Here is a 22,004-nt window from a genome sequence, read left to right as displayed (position 1 = left end):
ATGAGAAGTGATGATTTTCACGTATCTGTTTAGCAAGATTATCAAAGTGAACTTGTTTGCTGATTTTACCAGATAATTTACAATATTACGTTGTTGGCGATAAATGTGCCAATGATGGTCTGAATTGGTAGCCTTGGCCTTTTTGTATGCTCTTTTGCGGCGTCGGATTTCTTTACGAATATTATTATGTAGCCATGGTGGATCAGCTGTTAATATTGTGACTGTTTTGGATGGGATAGTAGCTTCGCAGAAACAGATAAGTTGACGTGTGAAATTTGAGGTATATATGTCAATGTTATTATCGCAGCAGTAGTTCCAATCATAGTTCTGCACAAGTTGTCTTAGTTTAGTGTAGTCCCCTTCTCTGTATTTCCATATTTTACGTTTAAAATTTGTCCCAACTTTTCTGTTGAAGTTTATGACACAGTAGACTGGACAATGAAACCGAACTCGCAATTGACTATACACCGATCAATACACAAACAAAACGCGTTAAATGCAAGCGAAACAATATAACGTTTTAATATCTTATACGCTTGTATTTGTATACATGTGTTATAACAGATTGGCGACCGGAACGAATTAAGCATATAGATTACTGTAAAGACCGTACCGTATCGGTTTCGAACATTCATATGTATAAATAAATTTCGCGGCTACGATTATTTATATTTTCCGAATTTAGTTTAATAGTTTTAGAGTACAAATATAGTGTCGTTTATATTTCTCGAGGATAACATAATTTAAGTAAACCACGTTTTAATAAACTCACTTCAGTACGTTTTAAAGCACTGAATTATTTGTTGTGTTGGTGCAGTGTTTCGATTCAGAGATACTTGGAATACCCAAGGAAACCACATATATCTGCCTTTGTTCCCAGCAAATAGAAGTTTGATAGATGTATGTGTTTAGATAAACTATGTGTATGATTTTAAAAGAGATACTAAAATAACCAGGGTTTGAATGTACAACGATATTTACCAAAGTATCACGGTGTAATAGCGATCAAGTTACCAATCCGTTATTTATAACTAAATAAATAGCACCCTCTCCGTTACGATATTTGAGAATCCCTGTTATAAATATACACTACCTCTATGCCATATTGACTTTGATATCATTATATACTTTAACATGATAAATTATTATTTGATTTCCTGGAACATCATATATATTATACAGCTGATGTTATAAATTAATAGATTTTACTTGATAGAACATATTATTTTATGCTGTCCGGTGGTTTACAGAGAAATATCAGTGAAATAAAATTGGTATTCCACTGTTTTAAACAATGAAAAATAACAGTGACACATATCGATATTTTTCACTGTTTTACTGTGAAATGACGTCATTTTTTCGACGAAATGACGTCATTAATCCAGCGAAATTATCCAGTAAAACTCATTTACAATGTAAATAAACGGTCACAAAAACATAAAATAAAAAAGAAAATTTGTAGGATTCGATGGAATATCGATTTTATTTCACTCGTGATCATAGAAAATATATATTTTCACTCGTGGCTTCGCAACTCGTGTAAATATTGTTTTCTATGATCACTCGTGAAATAAATTCGATATTCCACCGAATCCAACAAATATTCTCTATATATTACAGAAAAATATTTGACACTCCTAACTGAGATTGCCTATATATGTTGAGTTTTGTGTGTGTTTATGTAAATTAAATGTTTTGTGTTTCTTTATTTTGTTATATAACACTGATATGTTGCAACCGTGTTTCGAGTTCATTTGTTGCGAAACGTAACGGTCAGATTACATTAAATCCAATTAACAAACGCTTTCGTTATAAATCGTCATACTGTCCAGTCTTTTTCTTGCATTTTCTTTTTTCTTATTTTGCATGTCTTGTATAAACTTATACAAGACTATTGCCAAGCAATAAAAGTCTCATACAGGTGAAACTCCACCATTTTCAGCAATATTTATAGTCTATTTCCTACCATAGCAACCAGCATTCTTGACGTAGGAACAAAATTAAATCACGTTTATAATCTCCATATGGCCATGTTTCAAGTTTCATGCAAAAATATGAAGAACTTTTAAAGGTATCGCAGGATCCACCATTTTAAGCAATATTTCTAGTCTATTTGTTGCCATAGTAACCAGAATTATTGACGTAGAAACAAAATTAAATGACGTGCATTCCATTATGCCATCTGTCCATATTTCAGGTTTCATGAAAAAATATGCAGAACTTTGAAAGTTATCGAAGGATCCAGAAAAGTATGACAGACAGACTCACAGACACACAGAGCGCATGCCCATACGCACAAAAATGTTGACCCCTTTAACATTGAGCTTGAGCTTTGGGTCCGCGTTTAGGTTTCGAAATCTGCGTTAAGGTTTCGAAGAAGCGTGTTTCAACACACATACTTATGCTTGTAACACTTAAAGAACCAGAAACTCCGCATCCGCGAGTGTGTACTCCTTTGATACGCACGTTTGGTCACGACACTTAAATTTAAAAGATTCCTATTAGTGCTGGTGTTCATGTGTCAAAGGTAAGGCGCAACGTTACACAATGTGAACAATGCGGGCCCGGTTAATCTATATAGATCCGTATGAACAGTGGCTGAAATAAGCATTTCAGTTAAAACATAAAATATTAGTGTACTTTGTACTTGGGCAAATGTAAATTTTAAACTCCAATATGTCTAATTAACATTGCTTACAATATTTGTACCGATTACTATATTGGTTAACAGGCACTTGTCTTTTTTCAGATGGAATAGTCATACTTATTTGGTAAAGAAACCATTGAACACTCATGTCTTTTTCAGGAGAAATTTCGAAACTGTGCAGTTTTGTGGTCAGCTGTTCGAAAACTTACAATACTAAGTATAGTGTTCGAACCTGGATTTTTTCTAGGATGACCCACACTGTTAATGCAAACGTCAAAATTGTCACACTTTATCAAGAAATAGTGCTTGCAATTTTGTACCTGGAAATTACATGTTTTCATTAAATGCCATGAAAACACGCGTAAAGTTATAAGTACACGTGTGTTATTTAAAATTGATTGTTACAAAACTTACACAAATTCAATGCGAATATCCATTTTATTGATGTATTTCAACACATACTATGGTCGATCTTATCCAATACATAGGCACGCAATATCTGCATATAAAATAAGTTATGTTGTAAAATATGAAATAACAAAAAATAAGGCGATTAATTTGACTTTCAAAAAACAGTGTTTGACACAATATGTTGAATTTATATCGGTATTGTTATTTCAGAAAACTTGTAAACTGTAAACTAATGTAATTTTAGTTTAAGAAATCTAGATGTACAGTTTATACATTTTATCTAAATAGTAGCTATGTTGAAGACGGCGCCATGTAAGGTTAATAAGTGTTACGCAACTGGCTGCTGTGATGCAGAAAACGCCATGCAAAATGTGTAGATCTGTTGTAGATAGCATCATGTCAAGCACACAAGTGTTATTCTAATGGCTTCTAAGTGGAAGATGTCATGTAAAAATGAGTAACACCAATGATAACTCTGTGGCAGAAAGCTCAGTGTCAACAAGAGAAGTGTTACACCAATCAATGGTAGATATGTAGAAGATGACGTCATGTCAAAGATATACGTTTTACACAAATAGACGTTCAGTGGAAGAAAGTGCCAATGCAATATAGTAGAGTTCATATATTCAAATCATTACAAACTATTTCATTTATTGAAATTGTTGTGGAAGTAAAAGCCATATGTATTAAAGACCAAATCAAATTGTAGCTCGATGGAAGATAGCGTCAAGTATACATGCATAAGTCAGTTGTAGCTTGGTAGAAGATCTCGCCATTTCATTGTAGCTTGGTAGAAGATCTCGCCATTTCATTGTAGCTTGGTAAAGATCTCGCCATTTCATTGTAGCTTGGTAGAAGATCTCGCCATTTCATTGTAGCTTGGTAGAGGATCTCGCCATTTCATTGTAGCTTGGTAGAAGATCTCGCCATTTCATTGTAGCTTGGTAGAAGATCTCGCCATTTCATTGTAGCTTGGTAGAAGATCTCGCCATTTCATTGTAGCTTGGTAGAAGATCTCGCTATTTCATTGTAGCTTGGTAGAAGATCTCGCCATTTCATGTGTCGAAGTGTTATATCAGCTGGATCATGTCCACTGGATCATCTGTAACAAAACAAAAACATAGGATAGGGTTTATGCTTTATACAAATATTAACTGCAAACAAACTTTATGTATTCAGTCTACTTTTCGTTAAATTATCACAGTTTGGTTTGTTGTTGACAAAACATATACATTTTAGTATTTTAAATATATGTATGTATGTGACACGAACGGATCATGTATATTTCCCCAAGCAAAATTATATTTTACAAAAACTAGTACATTATTGTAATGTTTTAGTAAAATCATAGTAGCTCTATTTTGTGTTTGATAATTTTAACATGTGTTATTAAATAACATTATTGCGATATGTCTCGTCCCATTAAGTCGTAACACCCCTTGTAAACATACAATTATAGCGAATATAAGGTTATTGTTGAAAACATATACAATTATTCAGCGAGAGTTACAAAACCTTAACTACGAGCTTTGAAGCGAAGTACAAGTTTCGTGTCGAGCAACGAACAGTATTTTACACTTGCCTTATTCCAGATGGTATAGTCATACTTATTTGGTAAAAAACAAACAATTGAAAACTCGTTTCTTGTCCAGAAAAGAAGTCAAGACTGTGCATTGTTGTGAAAAGTTGTTCGAACACTAACATTACAAAGAAAAGTTCTCGAAACTTGAATGTTTCTAAAATAACCAAAACTGATAAATACAAACGTCGAAATAGTCACAATATATCAATATGACACTTTTGTTTCAATTTTCATAATGATAACTTAAGTGCATTTAATCAGTGCTGAAAACATATTTACTAGTACATGTTTGCACTACGTGTTATTGGCAAAAGAAGCAAACGATGGACAACAGTGTTCAATTATTCACCATATGATTATAAAAGTATTGAATGCCTTGCCATTGGCTCTCTACGTTATATAGAGTACGTTGGGCAGTGGTACATGTACAGATGCAAGCACTAAGTGAGTATAACCTCGACAGGCTTGATATTTTCATGTGTGGTCATTTAAAACTGATAACTTATATTTCATATGACCAATCATGAAAGTTTAATACAATAGAACACACAAATATACATAAATCCTCCACTGCTATTCATTATTTCACAAATCAATATAATTAATGCAGCCGATTAACAGAGTTCTAAAACAAAGATGACAAAAATATGCAGCGCGAACATTTTAATATTTTGGCAAGCCATGTTTGTACATAACACGGAACCGTTGGAAAACAAACAAGTATTGCATTCGTCCGTGAACTTCGAACTGTTCTTGTACACTCTCTCCGTCATTTTATACATAGATGGTGACGTCACTACGTTATTGTCACCTCTATTCTAAGACGCATCACATTCCTCTGGTTTGAGGAATTATGCTTCCGCAAAAGTAGTTCTGCGTAGGAATGGAAAAAAAATCGTTTTTTTATTGTGTGTTTAAAACGGAATGTTTTATAAAGAAATGTTATTTAATTATGTTTAAATGTGATTTTGAATCTCAATTAAGATTAAGATTAATTCCATTCGCGTTAGTACACAGGTCAATGCTCTCCCCGTATAATGTCAGTTGTGTTTGATAGTTTCGGATGCGTTCAAATGGGAATTTTTTAGAGACATAGTCTATTTAACATTAAGGGATTTCATACGTGTACCTTCCTGGTTAAATTAATTTTGTAATATTCAATGATCGTAAGGTATTTTCGTTGTTCATTTTGATTTCGAAAAAAAAGAAACAAATAAATCAACACATATCGGTCTATATTCAGATTTTGATAAATATTAAACAAAAACAGAACACAGAAAAACAAATTATTTCCGTCAAAGCGTTTTTCGTTGTACTAATTTTGACACAAAATACGAAACGTATTCCCCTGTTAATTTTCAATATAAGTAGAACGGAAATAAATGTTTGAATATTGGAATGAAGTTTGTATTCCGGGTTACTTTTTTGATAGAACGGAAAACGCGTGTCGCTGTTTCGTTTAATCTCGATTCCAAAAAGTAGGAAATAAAAACTCACACGAGTTGTTTATTTGCCGATTAAATGCTAATGTTGACATTTGTGTGTAATTTTTTTGGATTTCGTTTCCTTTGTGGGCGTTGTTTGTGAACATTTCTGGTAATTGTTGTGTCAAACAACATGTTTTCATATTTGATATTAGAACATTTAAAGCTGCAGGGTAATGCTTAAGTCGGTTCTCCAGCTTCACAATCGTACACACCGCTTTAAATGCGATGCATTCAATTGACATGACGCCTGGACGATGATCGCTCCGCCAACTTAATCACGTGGCTCAGCGGGTAGCAAACCTAGACAAGCTAACACCAAAATGGCTTCTTTGCCTATAGACTGCATATAGATTTACGCGATATTCAAGATGATTTTTATGGACTTTTTACACCATATAACACTTGTAAAAGGGGTTTGTGTCATGTATTTCTGCAAATGCAAAAAAAAATATACGTTTATAGAGAACATCAGCTATTTATAACGGGGTTTTCGGTACATGAAACACACTCTCTTACGCTTGCGCGCTTACCGAAATCGAACCTGTTACTACCTGTAATGGTGGTATTAGCAATAAATTAACACTTCTCCAACGGTATTAACCCATGTTATTTTCGAAAATATTAACGAAACATCCCCCCGTGTATTTGACACGAAATAGCGCTTTAAAACTGGGATTTCTGTGAAGTTTTACGCGCTTTCTGACACCGAGTGGGTACCAAAATCCCACATGTTATTACGTATAAAAGTGATATTAATAATATTAAACATTGCTTATGGGACATGTATCAATCACTTTAATTGAAAGTGCAAGGCAACACACTCAGTTTGGTCATTGTCTGATATAAAGTAGCGTTGTATGAAGAGGAATTCGGTAAAGCTACCAGTATCTCACGCTCGCGCAGGTACCGACTTCCCACAAGTTAACGCATTTATTATATCAGTAATAATAACTCTTATACAATGGCATTTATCGATACGTTTTTATTGAAATAGAAACATAAAATCGTTTTCACTTGTTTCTGACACACAAATAACTCGATTTATAACGGGGATTTCGTTAAGTTACTCAAAGTGGGTATCAATATTCTCTATTATTCTACATGCACACGTGATGTATTCATACTTGATAATACGTAGTTATTGCTTACATGACATGTCCAGTTTTTGAAATGTTCTATAAGGGTGATCTCGGTAATTCTACACATTGAAAGTTCCACTCGCTCTTGTCAAGACCGCATTTCCGCGTTGGAAATGGTATATATTTAATTAATGTAACTTATCTTTCTGGAGTTACATTAACCCTATTTACATCGTTTTTTGCCGTATTTTATTTCCGTTTTTTTCAAACAAAATAAACTAAACTCGTTGAAAAAAAGAGAATTAGGCATTCGATCTCCAAGTGTGGATTAAAAGCGTTCATTGGTGACACCACATGTCTGCACATGTGTAGATACCGTTATTAAAGCGGGTATATACGATTTTGTCAAATATTTATGAATTTATATAAAATGTGTAAAAAACTTATTATATATATATTTTAATATAAATTAAAATAAAAGTTAAGAAGAACATGTGTCGAAAAATGCGAAATAAGCCAGATATTTAATTCTGAAATTGAAAACGGCTGTACAGCCGAATTCGCCAGCATGTATACCATACATGTACGATGTAAATCTAAACTTAGTTTAACGGTTTATTTGAGTTCCTGCAACGATATCTATTCATACGACACACGAACACTACCTCCAATCCTAATACAAAGACGAATGCTTCGGTTATTGTAGGAAAATAAGTACGTCACAATCGGCTCGGGGCGCTAATTTTTCTTTGCTGCATTTTATGAAATTCGACTTTAATGTATAATTTTTCTTGCCTATTTTGTGTTATTGTAGCATATTTTATCAATATATTACAATTAAACACATATATAAAATCGTATATACCCGCTTTAAGATAAGATATCAAGTGGCACCTTCTAATAACATGTATAATGGCAATACAGTGCATTACTATCAGAGTAATAAAACACAGCATGAATTAGGATTCATGTTGGGTTTTATTTCTCTTAAAGTAATGCAGATGAACATTGCTTCTATTAATCACCTAGTAACTGATAAAACTATTTAAAAAACATGAACTATTATGTGATGATCAGATCAATAACATAAACTATTTAAATCTGCTTGTTTATTTGAAAAAAAGATATTGTAATTGTCTTTGACAGTGTTGACGTTCAGTTGTTCGTAAGAACGACCGCATGCATTTATTCATCTCTTACACTTCTCAAGATCTCTTTTCGGCTTTGGAAACGATATAAATTCAATGCCACCAACTAATCTTTCAGGATATTGATTGTCCAAGTTACATAATCCCCATTGAAATCGTTTAACCATTTTTAATTCACGTTTTTTAAAGAGGAAAACAAAAGAAATTCGTTACAATAAAAGTGAACCTAGACATTGCTTGTCTAGAAAAATGGCGGACAGTTCGTTGCTAACTAACGCGCCCGATTAATCGATCGCTGATTGGTAGATCAATTCTTAGATAAGGATTTGATTGACAGGCGGCGACATGTCAATTGCGCATAGATTTAAAGTAAGTGCGTTCGTTGTCAGCGTGTCAGGAAATCGTCCTGACAACCACATGGCAAAAGATGATGCGATACAATAAATATCGTTCGGCGTGGTCTAAGATTTTCAGTGTATACCAATTTAATTAAACATGCGCACGTTACTAGATTCTGAGTGTGTTGAAAACATAACATAAACTATGTTGTGTTAATTTAATGAGCATTATCCCATTAACTTGACTATTGTAGTTAGCAGGTTTACAAGTCTTCACGATAATATAAACATTTCATATTAACGAGTCACATACATGTAGCTGTTTTCGGCTAATTATTTTAATATATTTGTTTAAAGAACGCGCACGTATACATATTAAAGAGGTATTTCGATGATTCGCGATTAGCTGTTTTTATTGCATTTTCCACGTAGAATTGTTGCATTTTGTCTATAAATAAATCATCATGAAAATATAACATTGAGAAATAAATCATCAAATCTTGCTCAACACCTTGTATGAATATGGGAGTCAGCTTACAATTATCAAGGAGAAAAACATCTGAAACATAAGCCACCACCATTCTCTTTGATGTCCTTGATTTAAATGTCTGATATATTAACCATCAAAAACGATCAATTCTGTAACTGCTTTTTAATTCTTTAACACAAAAAATGAGACCTACTGTTTGAACGCTTTATAGATTAAAGTTTATAAACAACTATACATCGGATGTTATTCACATGCCCAAACAGTTTAGCCTTCGCATATATCCTGAATCGAACACATGCATCCGTGTCAATAGTATGCGCAACAATCCAAAATAAATTATACCTTGTGATGAAGTCCCAATCTCTACATTTGAATCTATACAGTCACTGGCGTTTAAATCTATTATAAATTTCATCCTTAAAAATTTAACGTTCTGATGATAAACATGTTTTATCATGTTTATACGATGCCTTAAACTAGACTACATGTACAAGGTTTGTAACAAACTTCTCGTATATCTTTGCAGACAATTTGACGTTAATTCACTAGTGTAACATGTCAGAATAAGCTGTGTATTGTTTTCTAGCTTAATATTCAATGTCTCTACAACACGTAACTTATAAAGCCTATGGTCGCACATTTTGTTTTAGAAAATCAAGTCCAACATCACATCATGCACACGAAAAGGCTTGGCTACTTTATATAAGATTCCTTCGCTCGGTCTTTCTATCCGTCGGGTGGGGGAGTTGTCTATTCCGGTCATTGCCAACACTTAATATGGCGCTAAGATGAGGGATTTGGTAAAAAATATTGATATAATTATAAACCTATAGGATACTTTATTTCGCTAAAAATACCAGATGGCGATTGTTAAGGACAAGTCATTAGGTTTGATAGAATGCATATTGTATTCTTTAAATATTCTTCTTCGTTCCTTTTAAATGCTCGAAATGATTTAAACCATAAATATAAACTATTAGTTCACAAGACTAGAAATTGAGATGCGCACAGTCTCTATGAGAATCATTAGAGTTGTAAACATAAAAACAGTTGTACAATATTTCCTCTAAAATACACATATTGATGTAAAAGCATCATTACCGAACATCAAATGCATGAATAAGTCACTATGAAATTTGAATGTAATTACGTTCATCACATACAAATTAAATGTTTAACATCCTAGTTTCAAATAAAATGTTTTACATCCTAGTTTCAAATTAAATGTTTTTACATCCTAGTTTATTGAAGATAAATAAATTCGTTAGCTTGAATGAATTAAATTATCACGTAACATGCACGTACAGTCCCAATCAAATTTAGATCAAATACTTGCATTAACCCATTTATGCCTAGCGTCTAGAAAAATGACCTTGGCAAACAGCGTAGACCCAGAGACGCCACATAATGCGGCGTCTCATCAGGGTCTACGCTGTTTGCTAATAAAGGAATTTCTGTAAGAAATATTCTATATTAGGAAATAAATATACTAGACATCCCTAATTTTGGAAATAAATTTATCCAATTTAGAAGGATGGGAGAGTCCACTAGGCATAAATGGGTTAACTCAATTATGTGTCGCTGTTCGACGGCTATTATATCAGCATCAGAGTGCAGATGATTTGGAAAAGGTCTCATATATACCTTTATAACCATGGTGTCGTAGAAAACTAGTATTCAAAGAACAACATTGTATCGATTAAAAAAATGATTGCATTTATTTTTCTGCAGCACATTTCTGGCTTCACTTGATTTTAATGCTTCAAGCGCTTAAATGATTAACACATATTTACGAGAATGTGATGCACTTCTTACTCACATGGTTTTCATCGATAAGTGTACGTGTAAAAGCAATTTCCGACAATAAACGATGAAAAAAAAAACAAACATAAAAATACACATAATAATTCACATACTACAGTTTGTTTGAATACGTGTGTCCAAAATACAGTGCAATCAATGATGATTTAAGTTAATTACAATATATCTAATTGAAAATATTCTGAAATTTCGGTAGCAAATGAAATCGACAAGCGTTGTCATTGCAAAAGTAGCTACAACTATCCGTTCTCTATTTTGGGTGTGTATGATATAATCCTTTTCAAGTTAAAAAACCCCATAGAAATCTGAACCACATATACACACATATTAATTTGACTCATGAACCCAATGGCAACATATCCGCTATTACATTCATATCCTGTGCGGTTGTTCTTGTTGTTGTTGTTGTTGTTGTTAAATGCCTTTGAAGCGGATTTTTAATATTTGGAAAATACAAACATTAAACAACATAATTCAAATACTGTTGCATATTTGTATGATGTAAATTTCCCAAATTTCTTAGAATTAGCGGGTGAAATAAATAAATAAAATATCTATAGCCTCCACTCTAAGCCTAAAGACACTTATACACACTTTTGCTAATGATATGCTGTAATCAGAATGTGACGCGGGTTGATATAATGTAATAAGTAGTTTATTTGGCCTAGATTATCAAGGGACAAATAAATGACGAGAGTAGCTCGAATCATGACGTTGAAAATCATAAAATTAATTGAACAGTAAGCTAATGATTGACTGTCAGCAGTGTAAATATTGTGTTGTTTCTATTTAATAATACGTGTATAATGACTAATGCGTTTTTGCACACATCAATAAGCGAACAAACAATCATACACCCTAAAATAAAAAATAATGGGGAAAAAAACATGTATTACTTACAGTTAATACTAATTTATTTTAGATATGAGGTTTCATTCTAGTTGCGTTGTATTAAGAATTTGGCCGTATTATTTGCACCTTTTCTATAAACTTATTCAGTCAAAAGTGTTTATTTTTAGAAGATAATGCAGGAGACTCTCCATGACAATCACACCTCTATTTCCATCGGTAGGAGACCCATCTCCAACTTGAGATTCGCTGATGACATTGACCTCATGGGTGGCACCAGCACTGAACTTCAAGATCTCACCAACAGTCTCCATGAAAGAGCAAGACCATACGGGATGGAGGTCAGTACGGAGAAGTCGAAGATCATGTTGACCAGCATGACGAACACCAATGCAGCCATCATCATGAATCGCCAGAGGCTAGAAAAAGTGACCAGCTTCAAGTACTTGGGCGCAACCCTGTCAAAGGATGGTACCAGTACCGCTGAGGTCCGAATAAGAATAGCCATTGCGACCGCAGCGCTGGCAAGATTGAGCAGGTTGTGGACAAGCATCTCTATCAGCTTACAAACTAAGCACAGGCTTTACATGTCCCTCGTAGTTTCCATCCTACTCTACGGCTGCGACGCTTCACGCAACTGCTCAGTATTTCCATAGTTTCGCTGGTCATCCCAATTCTTATTTGGTCCTTATCATTAAATGTTCGAGGTCTTGAGGTTCACTGCTGTTGCCACCCATGCCATCAGCGAGTCTCTAGTTGGAGATTGGTCTGCCAGCTATGGAGATATAGGGTTGGTGACGTTGTCCACTCCCGAAGATTGTCCTGCCTTTAGACTGCGCACTGCCCCCTCCACCTGTGCCTTAAGTCTGGACGGACATTTTTCGTCTGCTTTTGGCCTGACATCGTTCGGAAGGAGACTGGGGTCTGGTTGAAGCAGGTAGTTATAGAGGTCGCTGCTGTATTTAGTCCACCTGTTCACTCTCGGTCAGGAGGTTCTTGTCAGCGTCTGTTATAATACTGGCCTAAGACTCACTGGTCTTGCTGGAGTCTTTAGGGTACTGTAGGACTTCTTAATGCTGTATTTGGTCATCATCCGTGTTGATTCATTGTTCCCCAATTTACTCATCTTTTGTCTCTTTCATCTTCTTCCTCAACTCTCGTTTCGCTTTCTGCTATTTTTTTCCTAGAGTAAAATTGGGAACTTTGACAATTTAAAAAAAGCACATGTGAACAAGTAAGTATCAGAGTGTGACGGTGATTTGCAAAGGATCTTTCAAAGGATGTTATTAAAAAATATCTCAGCAGGCAATTTAGACGCACCTGGAGTAATGATGCAGTAAAACCATTAAAACCAAACGATATATATCTTTGGACACTTTCAAACAAACCAAACAAATACATCAATCCTTCATTATACTCATTATTTAAGTATACTGTTTTTGTTTTTATGATGACGGACGAAATACGAAGAGGCGTTTTGATGACGTTTAACCTTCAATACATATTGAATCCCTTCAATACATATTGAATCATTGATGAAGGCTGATCCTTAAAGGGACCGTCAACCGTATTTGTTACAATTATTAGTTTATATTGATTAAAATATCACGACTGGTATATTACATTACTTTTAAAAAGTTCATATTTTCAGAATATTCGCGATGTGGAATCGAAAGTACATTGCGAAAATATGTGGCATAACGATATACACATTATAAATAACGTAGATGGACCATTATATATATAAAATATATACAATTCACTACGTATGCACAATTTGAATTACTTGGTTTACCACGTGACGATAATGATCAATCTACTTTCGTTATTTATAGTTAACTGGTAGTTACCTGGTACACATACCCAGTAGAATTTTACTACCGAATATATGAAAATATAAAACTTAACAACTTTTTTCAAGTAATGTAATATGCCAGTCGTGATAGTTTAATCAATATAAACAAATTTTCTTTTTTCATCATTCGTGGTTGACGGTCCCTTTAATATTTTTTCTTAAAATAAAAAATTGCATTTTGAACATCGCGATTGTTGGATAAACTGGCTAAGGGTGGTTATATTTGCATATAAACAAGTTAAACAGAATATAATTTCATGAGTTTTATGAAAATCAAATCACAACAGGATGTTTTGTATTGGCGGAGAGTTTACCACTTTTTATATGAAGTAAGATAAAATAAAATTACTTGTATAACCGAAATAAACGCGCAATATTGTGTGCTAGTTCTACCGGTTAAAATGGTGTGGGTTAGTTTTTTAAGGTAAGCGTATTTTATTGTTGTTATCCTAGAGGAAAATCAAATTACTTATACCAAAACTAATGCAGATTAATCATCGCCATCATCACTACAATAGTTTGGATCATCTCCAATATCACAAGCACTAGTGTAATCATTTTATCATCGACGTCATTTTCATCACCATATTCAAAATTGTCAAGATGTACTAACTTATATGGTGTATACATTTGTTTTTGTGAAAATATATTCTTGTTGGAAATAAATATGTTTAAACTAACATTGTCACGATCAAAGAACAAAGAATTGTTCTTGACAGTTTTAGGATAAATATGTTTTTGCAACTAAGCTATGCGTTTCACAAGGGTCCCCCCCTCATTCCTGATTGCTCCTTGGTGCGATGTATGGTACCAGCGTGCACCGATCCATACACGCCACCTGGAGAGTGTTGTCCTAGTTTAAAATCATAAAAAACAAGGAGCGATAACACATGTTTATTTGATTCATAAAAGCAATTTCAACAAAAAATAATACGCAGTACGTTCAACCGGTTTATTCCCTGTGTGCTTGCTGGTGTTTAAATGCTTTTGAAGAAATGCGAGCATACATCAATTGCTGGACATAAACCGACAACTGCTTCATATTTTCTGATGTACATTTAAACGATTGTTTAGATCATTCTATAAAACACAGACTTTGTTTTACAGTAAGGTGAAACAAACCGTTAGAAAAAAATCTTCATTTGCATGGCATACACCGTGTTTTGTTAAATGTACATTTCGATTTCGTGATTTATTTAAAATAAAGAATTCGATTGTCAAAAAAAAATGTTCGCAATGGTATGAATTTGTCCATAATCAGGTATTGTTCTTCTAAACTTGTATTCTAATGTATTACTTGAATACAAAATTAAACCTTCTATTGTATTTATTCACCAACCTTCGTTGTAATACGGATATACGAACGTATTGCTTTGGTTTTCAACAGATAAATCGTTATAATCGTTAACAGATGAACCTTAAATAAATGCATACTTTTTAAATTCCGTTACGATGATTGTAAAATTTTGGTTAAATCGGTTAAAGCGTATCGTACTAAATGCTTAAAGGTACGCTATAAAATAAATTGGTGCATCAGAATGTTTTGTTTTATTTACCACACATCATGTACAATGCATTATGCTTGTTTAAAAGAAAATTCATAAAAAAGTAAATCTTTTGAATGTACTACCATTACTGCTCATTATTTACAACACATTGTACCTCAAAATCAAAATAACCGCTTCATCTACTGTTTCTGAACGCTGGGGACAATCCACCAGGACTTTGTTGTCCCCTAGCTGATTGATTAAAGAACAGGATTGCGATGGCCGTGCGACAACAACAAAATACGGTTTAATTTAGAAATTCAAAAAAAAAAAAAATTGACGTGCACAGATTGCCTAAAATATAGTAAAATATACTAAATAAATACATAAAATAACCATGTATATATATATATATTTCTACGTAAAATTGGAAATATACCGATGCATTTAATTAAGACAGTATATAGCCATATGTATTGATGCTTAGATTTTGTTCTTTTTGAAAAGATAACGTTTTGTTTCTATGTCTTGCGAAATGGCATACGACGGAAAATATACCAAATAAATAAACTAAAAACATTAAGTAAAGAAAACACTCTTCTGCTGATTAGATTGGATATTTTATCGTATTTTTGTATTTGTCATACACAATTTAATATAAATATAAGTATATTCAGATGTATGTTAAATTCTTTGGTGCTAAATGTACTAATAGAAACTTAAATTCCAATAATTTTCCAGTCTATTCAAGCGTAAGGTATCCGCATAATAACTCATAACGCAATAATTCGCTTACAAATATATATCTGTATTACATGCATTTTTGTGTCAAAATTAAAACATAGCAAATTGCACCCATGTGCCTTTTCATCGATTTCCTGGTTGGGAGCGTGTGCAGTAGATTTGTATTGAGTAAACCGGGATTCTGTTATATGGCTACGCCCAAATAAAGCTTAATAAATGAATCACGTGGATATTGCGAGATACGTGACGATCCCCGGTCCAGATCCGACCTGGGGCCATTCAGTGCCCGACATGAAGCAAATTGTTCTGCACATTGGAATACTGTCTCTGTGACCCCATGCTTATATTTCGCCACAAGACGAGTTATCCTCAAACTCGTTGTGGGTCTGAACTTTACACATCAAGAATTAAATATACTTGTCCATAAATGACGCCTTTTCCCCCAAACCTTTTTCCAATCAGTTTGCAAATCAATTAAAAATGCATGCACAAATTAAAACATACAATAACCTTTTTTTATTGGTGATCATCATTTAAAATGGAAGTTAATATAAAGCGTTTGGCAAATAAATGTGGACTTCTGTGGTGGTCAAAGCATTTTTATTGCAAAAGTCCCTGGCTCGAAATCCTTTTTAAAATCCCTTTCTTGCTATATTATTGTGTGCGTATTATGTCGAGTAAAGTGCTAGGCATACATAATGAGCTAATTGAAATTCAAAAACGCATGTTTGAAAGTTTGTATAAGACTTGACTGTTAATTTTCATTTCATCTTTTCAAAGTATGTACCTGAAAAAAGCCTCCGCAGGTTATTTAAACACGCCTAAAGTAATGGTTTCGTAAACCAATTAAAGTCAACGAGATGCATCTTTAGACAGTTTGTAGCAAACCAAGAAATGAATAAATCTTTCGTGATACTCATGCTGATTCCAAATTTAAGATAAAGGCCGTAAAATTAAAGGATATGTAAAGGCGTTTTAATGGCTTTTAACTTTCAAATATATTGATTGCATCTATACAATTTGTGGATCAAAGCTTTTCCTAAATATTGCTTGGTCTTAAAATGACATTTTGCGTTTTACACATGTTGGGTAAATTTGCTAAGGTTTGCATGTAAACAAGGTTGAACAGGATATAATTTAATGAGTTTTATGAAAAGCTAATCACAACGAAATTCTTTATATTGGCGGAAAGCCCACCACGATTCATATCAAATCAGAGCTGCTGCTTTAACTTGCATAACCTAAGTAAACGCGCAATATTGTGTGCTAGTTATACTGGTTAAAAAGAGTGACCTTTGTTTAAAAAGCAAGCAGATTTTAATGTTGTTATCATAGAGGAAAATAACAACAACTAATGCTGATTTATATTTAATAATATTGTGTTGAATACAAAAACTTATTAGTATATTTTTAACAATTTTACTCGTGATGACAATCAACTTGTTAAGCATGTTTCTCACCTTAATATAGTCTTCGCAATCGCCATCATCAGTACACTAGTTTGCAACATCTCCAATTTCACAAGCACAAGTATTATCATTTTATCACCGACATAATTTTCAACATCATCGTCATCAGTATCGTAATAATTTAACAATTCATTGTTCTCGACTGGTTTCAGATAAAACAGCTTCTGCAACTAAGTATGGCATGTACGTTTATTGCGGGATGTTTCACGATGATCCACCAACTTCCTGATTGCTCAGCGGTGTCATGCATTGCAACAGTTTGCAATGGTTTTTACACTCCGCCAGGAGAGTGTTGTCCTATATGTCCAAGTATGTACACATTGCTTTGTGGCAAAGTTAGAATATCAAATGTACACATGTTGACTATATTTGTTCAATAAATTATATGTATTTTAACCGAAACAAAAACACGATATAAAATCATTCATTAGGAAATTTAAACAAACTTAAGCTTCATCTGAATACGACATACAGCCCAAAAGAAAAAACAAAAACAAAGCCACACCAACAAAACAATCACTTTAATTGCATCGCAACGGTCATTGCAAAACACTTGTTGTTCAAAGTTGGCTAAGTATTATTCATATAATTCGTTTAGAACATGGTATGTCATCGCATCACAATTCAAAGTAATGAACTGAACGAAACACTACATAAGCTTACTCTTATGACGTAACTTTGATTTCCAGTGACTGCATTTATGTTTCAAATCTTCAGCCGGTTTAATCGGAGAGGATTATGGTCTTGCACCCAACTTAACTTCAAAGTTTTTTTTAAAGAATAACTGTGTTAGTTTGATATATTTATTTCATCAACGGCAATATCGACACTACATATTGTTATTTCTCAGCGATCAAAACATGCAACACATGTTTTCTGTTGATATATTTTATTTGAATAATAATACAGCTTTAGTAAAAGTTGTTTTAGTTAATTTATAAATTATTCCGCACTACGCATGACAGGATGAACGCTTTTATCAAAATGTTGCTAAACGTGTAATTTAACGCCATGGTACTAGCAATTTACAATTGTTGATGTAGCTTTGCTTTATATCATTTACAAAAGCTAGGTAAAAAAGGAAGTTGCCCATTCTCGCGAGGAAAACGTTTTAGGCAAGGCCTTTGCTGGGTACAATGCATGTCCGATTATGATTATATTTCCGTGCTCTGAAATGTTGTTGGAGTGGCTGCGGGAATCTCTGCATGCCGCCGAGATGTACGTGTTTCGAGGAAAAATTATGGTGTTTTGTCGTCTTTACATTAGTTTTTAAACTTGCTTTTTTAATGTGTACTGGTTGTTTTAATTTTTTAAGCTTCGAAAGTAAATTGCATTTGCAAACGTAGACGTCATGGGTTCGTTCCCAACTGTGGGAGCGTTCTTTAGATCTGTCTTACAGACACCAAGTACATGTTCTAGTCCGAGGAAACGGACTCAAGGGCGCTTAAAATAAGCCTTGGGCTTTCGATTCAATCGAGCTAAAATAAATAGGTTTAATCTAAACTAAACCTTGACCTTAAGTTATGTCGGTTTTTCTTCGTTTTGTAACATAGTCCGATGGGATGACTATTCATACACAAGTCCGATGAAATGTTCATTGATATTATATTCTGCTAATTAACAAGTCCACAAAATACTCTAATTTATAAGATACATTCAGTATCTTTCGAGATCGTAAAATATTGAAGTACAATAATTAAAATATGACTGGCGGCCAGACCCTTACGGGTCTGCCTTGCGATTCACAATTAAAATGAGTTTAACTCGAGCTGGACTCTTTTTGTACATACAACATTGCCCTCTTTTATAGTCACCGCTTCTACTAAATATAATACTTTCATAATCACACCATATGTATAATATTTTAATACATTAGAACTGTCATCTTCATGTTCGAAGTCAAAACGTATCAACACTCATGTCAATTTCCCAGTCATTTATATATTATTACATGAAAAGTGTCGTTACTTGTTGTTAATGACTGAGTGTTTTGGTTGTTTTAACAGATGGTTTTAACATTTCATCAATAAATTCAATTCCGTTATTAAATCCAAGTCAACCCCAAAACAATTGTGACTTTTTTTATCCACCATGCGAGGCTTATTTATGCCACCTTGACGGTTTGTTGATTTAGGTCATGTACTGTTACATTTCCCATTGATTTCGTTTATATCTTAAATTCGCATCATTGAGTTACAGTTTATTGTTGTAGGGTTTTTCATACACAGCGAGCTTGACACAGATATTTTATATACGAATACTGACTAACATATGTGTCATAAAATTATCATCAAAAAGTAAAGCATGCGCATCAATTCGGTGTAGCACAATCAAATTTTCCAGATTTCTTAATTTAAAATTAAATGTAATGCTTTTGTGACCTAAGTATTTCTTTATTCCGCTACTTTCGGTACTTTTTTTTTACAGTTTCCAGATGTGAAGTCAAAGGTGTCAACTACGAGGAAGGTAGTATGCGTGTTGTACATTTAATGTGTACAGTAATGATGATGATGATGATGATAATGATGATGATGATGATGATGATGATGATGATGATGATGATGATGATGATGATGATGATGATGATGATGATGATGATGATGACGATCATCATCATCATGGTGGTGGTGATGATGATGATGATGATGATGATGATGATGACGATGACGACGATGATGATGATGATGCTGCTGCTCCTGCTGCTGATGATGATGATGATGGTAGTGATGATTTAATTGGCTCCTCACTCCTCAGTCTTTCTGATTTATAGTAGACTAATTTTGTGTTACAGGTGTCATTGTGCCATCAAAGACCGCTAACCCGTGCGAATCTTGCATCTGTCGCAACGGGTCCGTACAGTGTACGATAATGATATGCCTTGTCTGTAAAGGCATCACACCTCCTGGTCAGTGTTGCCCAATATGCAGAGGAAGACCTGATTAAGTGCCAAAACATTGATTGTTGTATCTGATAGAAGTGGGTTTTTTGTTCCTAAAATTCAATAAAATAAATGAATTATCTGTTCATGGTACCGTAAATAAGATGTTGTTAACTCCAATGAAAACTGTAACGAACAATGTATACTAAGCTGAACGCCGATACCAACACGTTTACTCGTATTGGCCACTGAACCGCAATTGTGTCTGCGTGTCCTATTTATAGTGGCATAACCATTTAATAACGAATGTTTTGTCGCCGATGCTATCACATAATTTATGCATGAATTTACAACACAGGCAAGTACATCATATTAAAAAAATATAGCATATAAATAAACACAAATTCAATTCAATTTGCAAATCGCCAGGTTTAAATCAAGTATTTACGTTTACTGAATTATTAAATATACTTTAAATGCACGCCTTAGCATGCCTGATGTTCATTCGTCGTTAGCCTTAAAGACATTTTGAGCCACAAGTGTTCATAAAGAGAATTGGGGACTTTATGAACAGATGCATAAGTTATTGACAATAAGACATAACTTTTTATAAGATGGACGAGTAATTTAGTGATTTTAGACTAAAATGTACAAGGTAAGTAAATAAGTAAGTACGAATATTGAAGTCAAGCACTTTAACTCAGAAACATTTTCTTTAGATAAAATGACTCGAGTCGAGCAATAATTCATCAATAAAACTTAAAGGAGGATTAGGCGAATTGATTACTCGGATATTTTGATTGATGTGAAGCAAACACAGCATAAAATGCAAATATGATTGTTTTAAAACACCATAATGAAATAAAGCTTTGGCATTTCTTAAAATGGCTTGGTTTTTACCGATCGCCATTTCTAAATAAACTTATTATCGTTTTTAGAATCACATATCTTTTAATCCACTCAATATAAATACAATCGAAACTCTTTGTAATTTTGTGATGGTATGTACATTTCTATTTTGCATACAAAGTCATTCGTTTCCGGTTACCTGACCGACCCTAATTCAGGTTGAGTTTTCGATCAGTGTTTGCTTTATTTGCAAATTTAACCCATTTATGCCTAGTGGACTCTCCCATCCTTCTCAATTGGATCAATTTATTTCCAAAATTACGGATGTCTAGTATATTTATTTCTATATTTAGAATATTTCTTACAGAAATTCCTTAAAGCAAACAGCGCAGACCCAGATGAGACGCCGCGTTTGCCAAGGCCTTTTTTCTAGACGCTAGGCATATATGGGTTAACATAAACATTTACATATAAATGATGACACGTTGCAATTAAGAAGTAGTACAAAACCTGTGTAAATTAAAGATTAACTAAAATAAGTTATATTGACCTTCCTTACTTACGGTTTGGCTTCAATGCGGTTACATTATAATTCGTCAACAATTAGGCTCTGTCTAAACAGGGATTGTGAGTTCATCCCTATGCTCAGCCAGTTGAGCTAGCCGGACATTGTTTACTTCGCTGTAAGGACTTGATGAGTAACTGTGACAATGACCTTGACTCTAAGCAACCCGAATGAATCTTAATCAATGCTGTAATATCTAGGTAGTTACAAATAATTGTGTTTACAAACTTCTCAAAACGGTTAACTCACGCAATCGAAACCACTGCAATCAAGAGTATAAGTTATGGATTATCAGTCTTTAACTG

The 22,004-nt window shown here is 33.7% G+C and overlaps 1 long non-coding RNA gene across 1 annotated transcript; it reads left to right on the top strand.

Moving 5' to 3' along the window:
• The first annotated feature begins 13,983 nt into the window (after positions 1-13,983).
• LOC127867295 (uncharacterized) lies at positions 13,984-20,438 on the top strand. The gene is made up of 4 exons (XR_008043426.1): positions 13,984-14,131; positions 17,560-17,716; positions 19,835-19,873; positions 20,199-20,438. It is a non-coding gene; the product is annotated as an uncharacterized LOC127867295 (long non-coding RNA).
• Positions 20,439-22,004: the final 1,566 nt, after the last annotated feature.

This window comes from Dreissena polymorpha, chromosome 1, assembly GCF_020536995.1.
Source record: "Dreissena polymorpha isolate Duluth1 chromosome 1, UMN_Dpol_1.0, whole genome shotgun sequence".
Taxonomy (NCBI): domain Eukaryota; kingdom Metazoa; phylum Mollusca; class Bivalvia; order Myida; family Dreissenidae; genus Dreissena; species Dreissena polymorpha.
The sequence above is the reverse complement of the archived record's forward strand: the minus strand, read 5'-3'. Positions and strand labels throughout refer to the sequence as shown.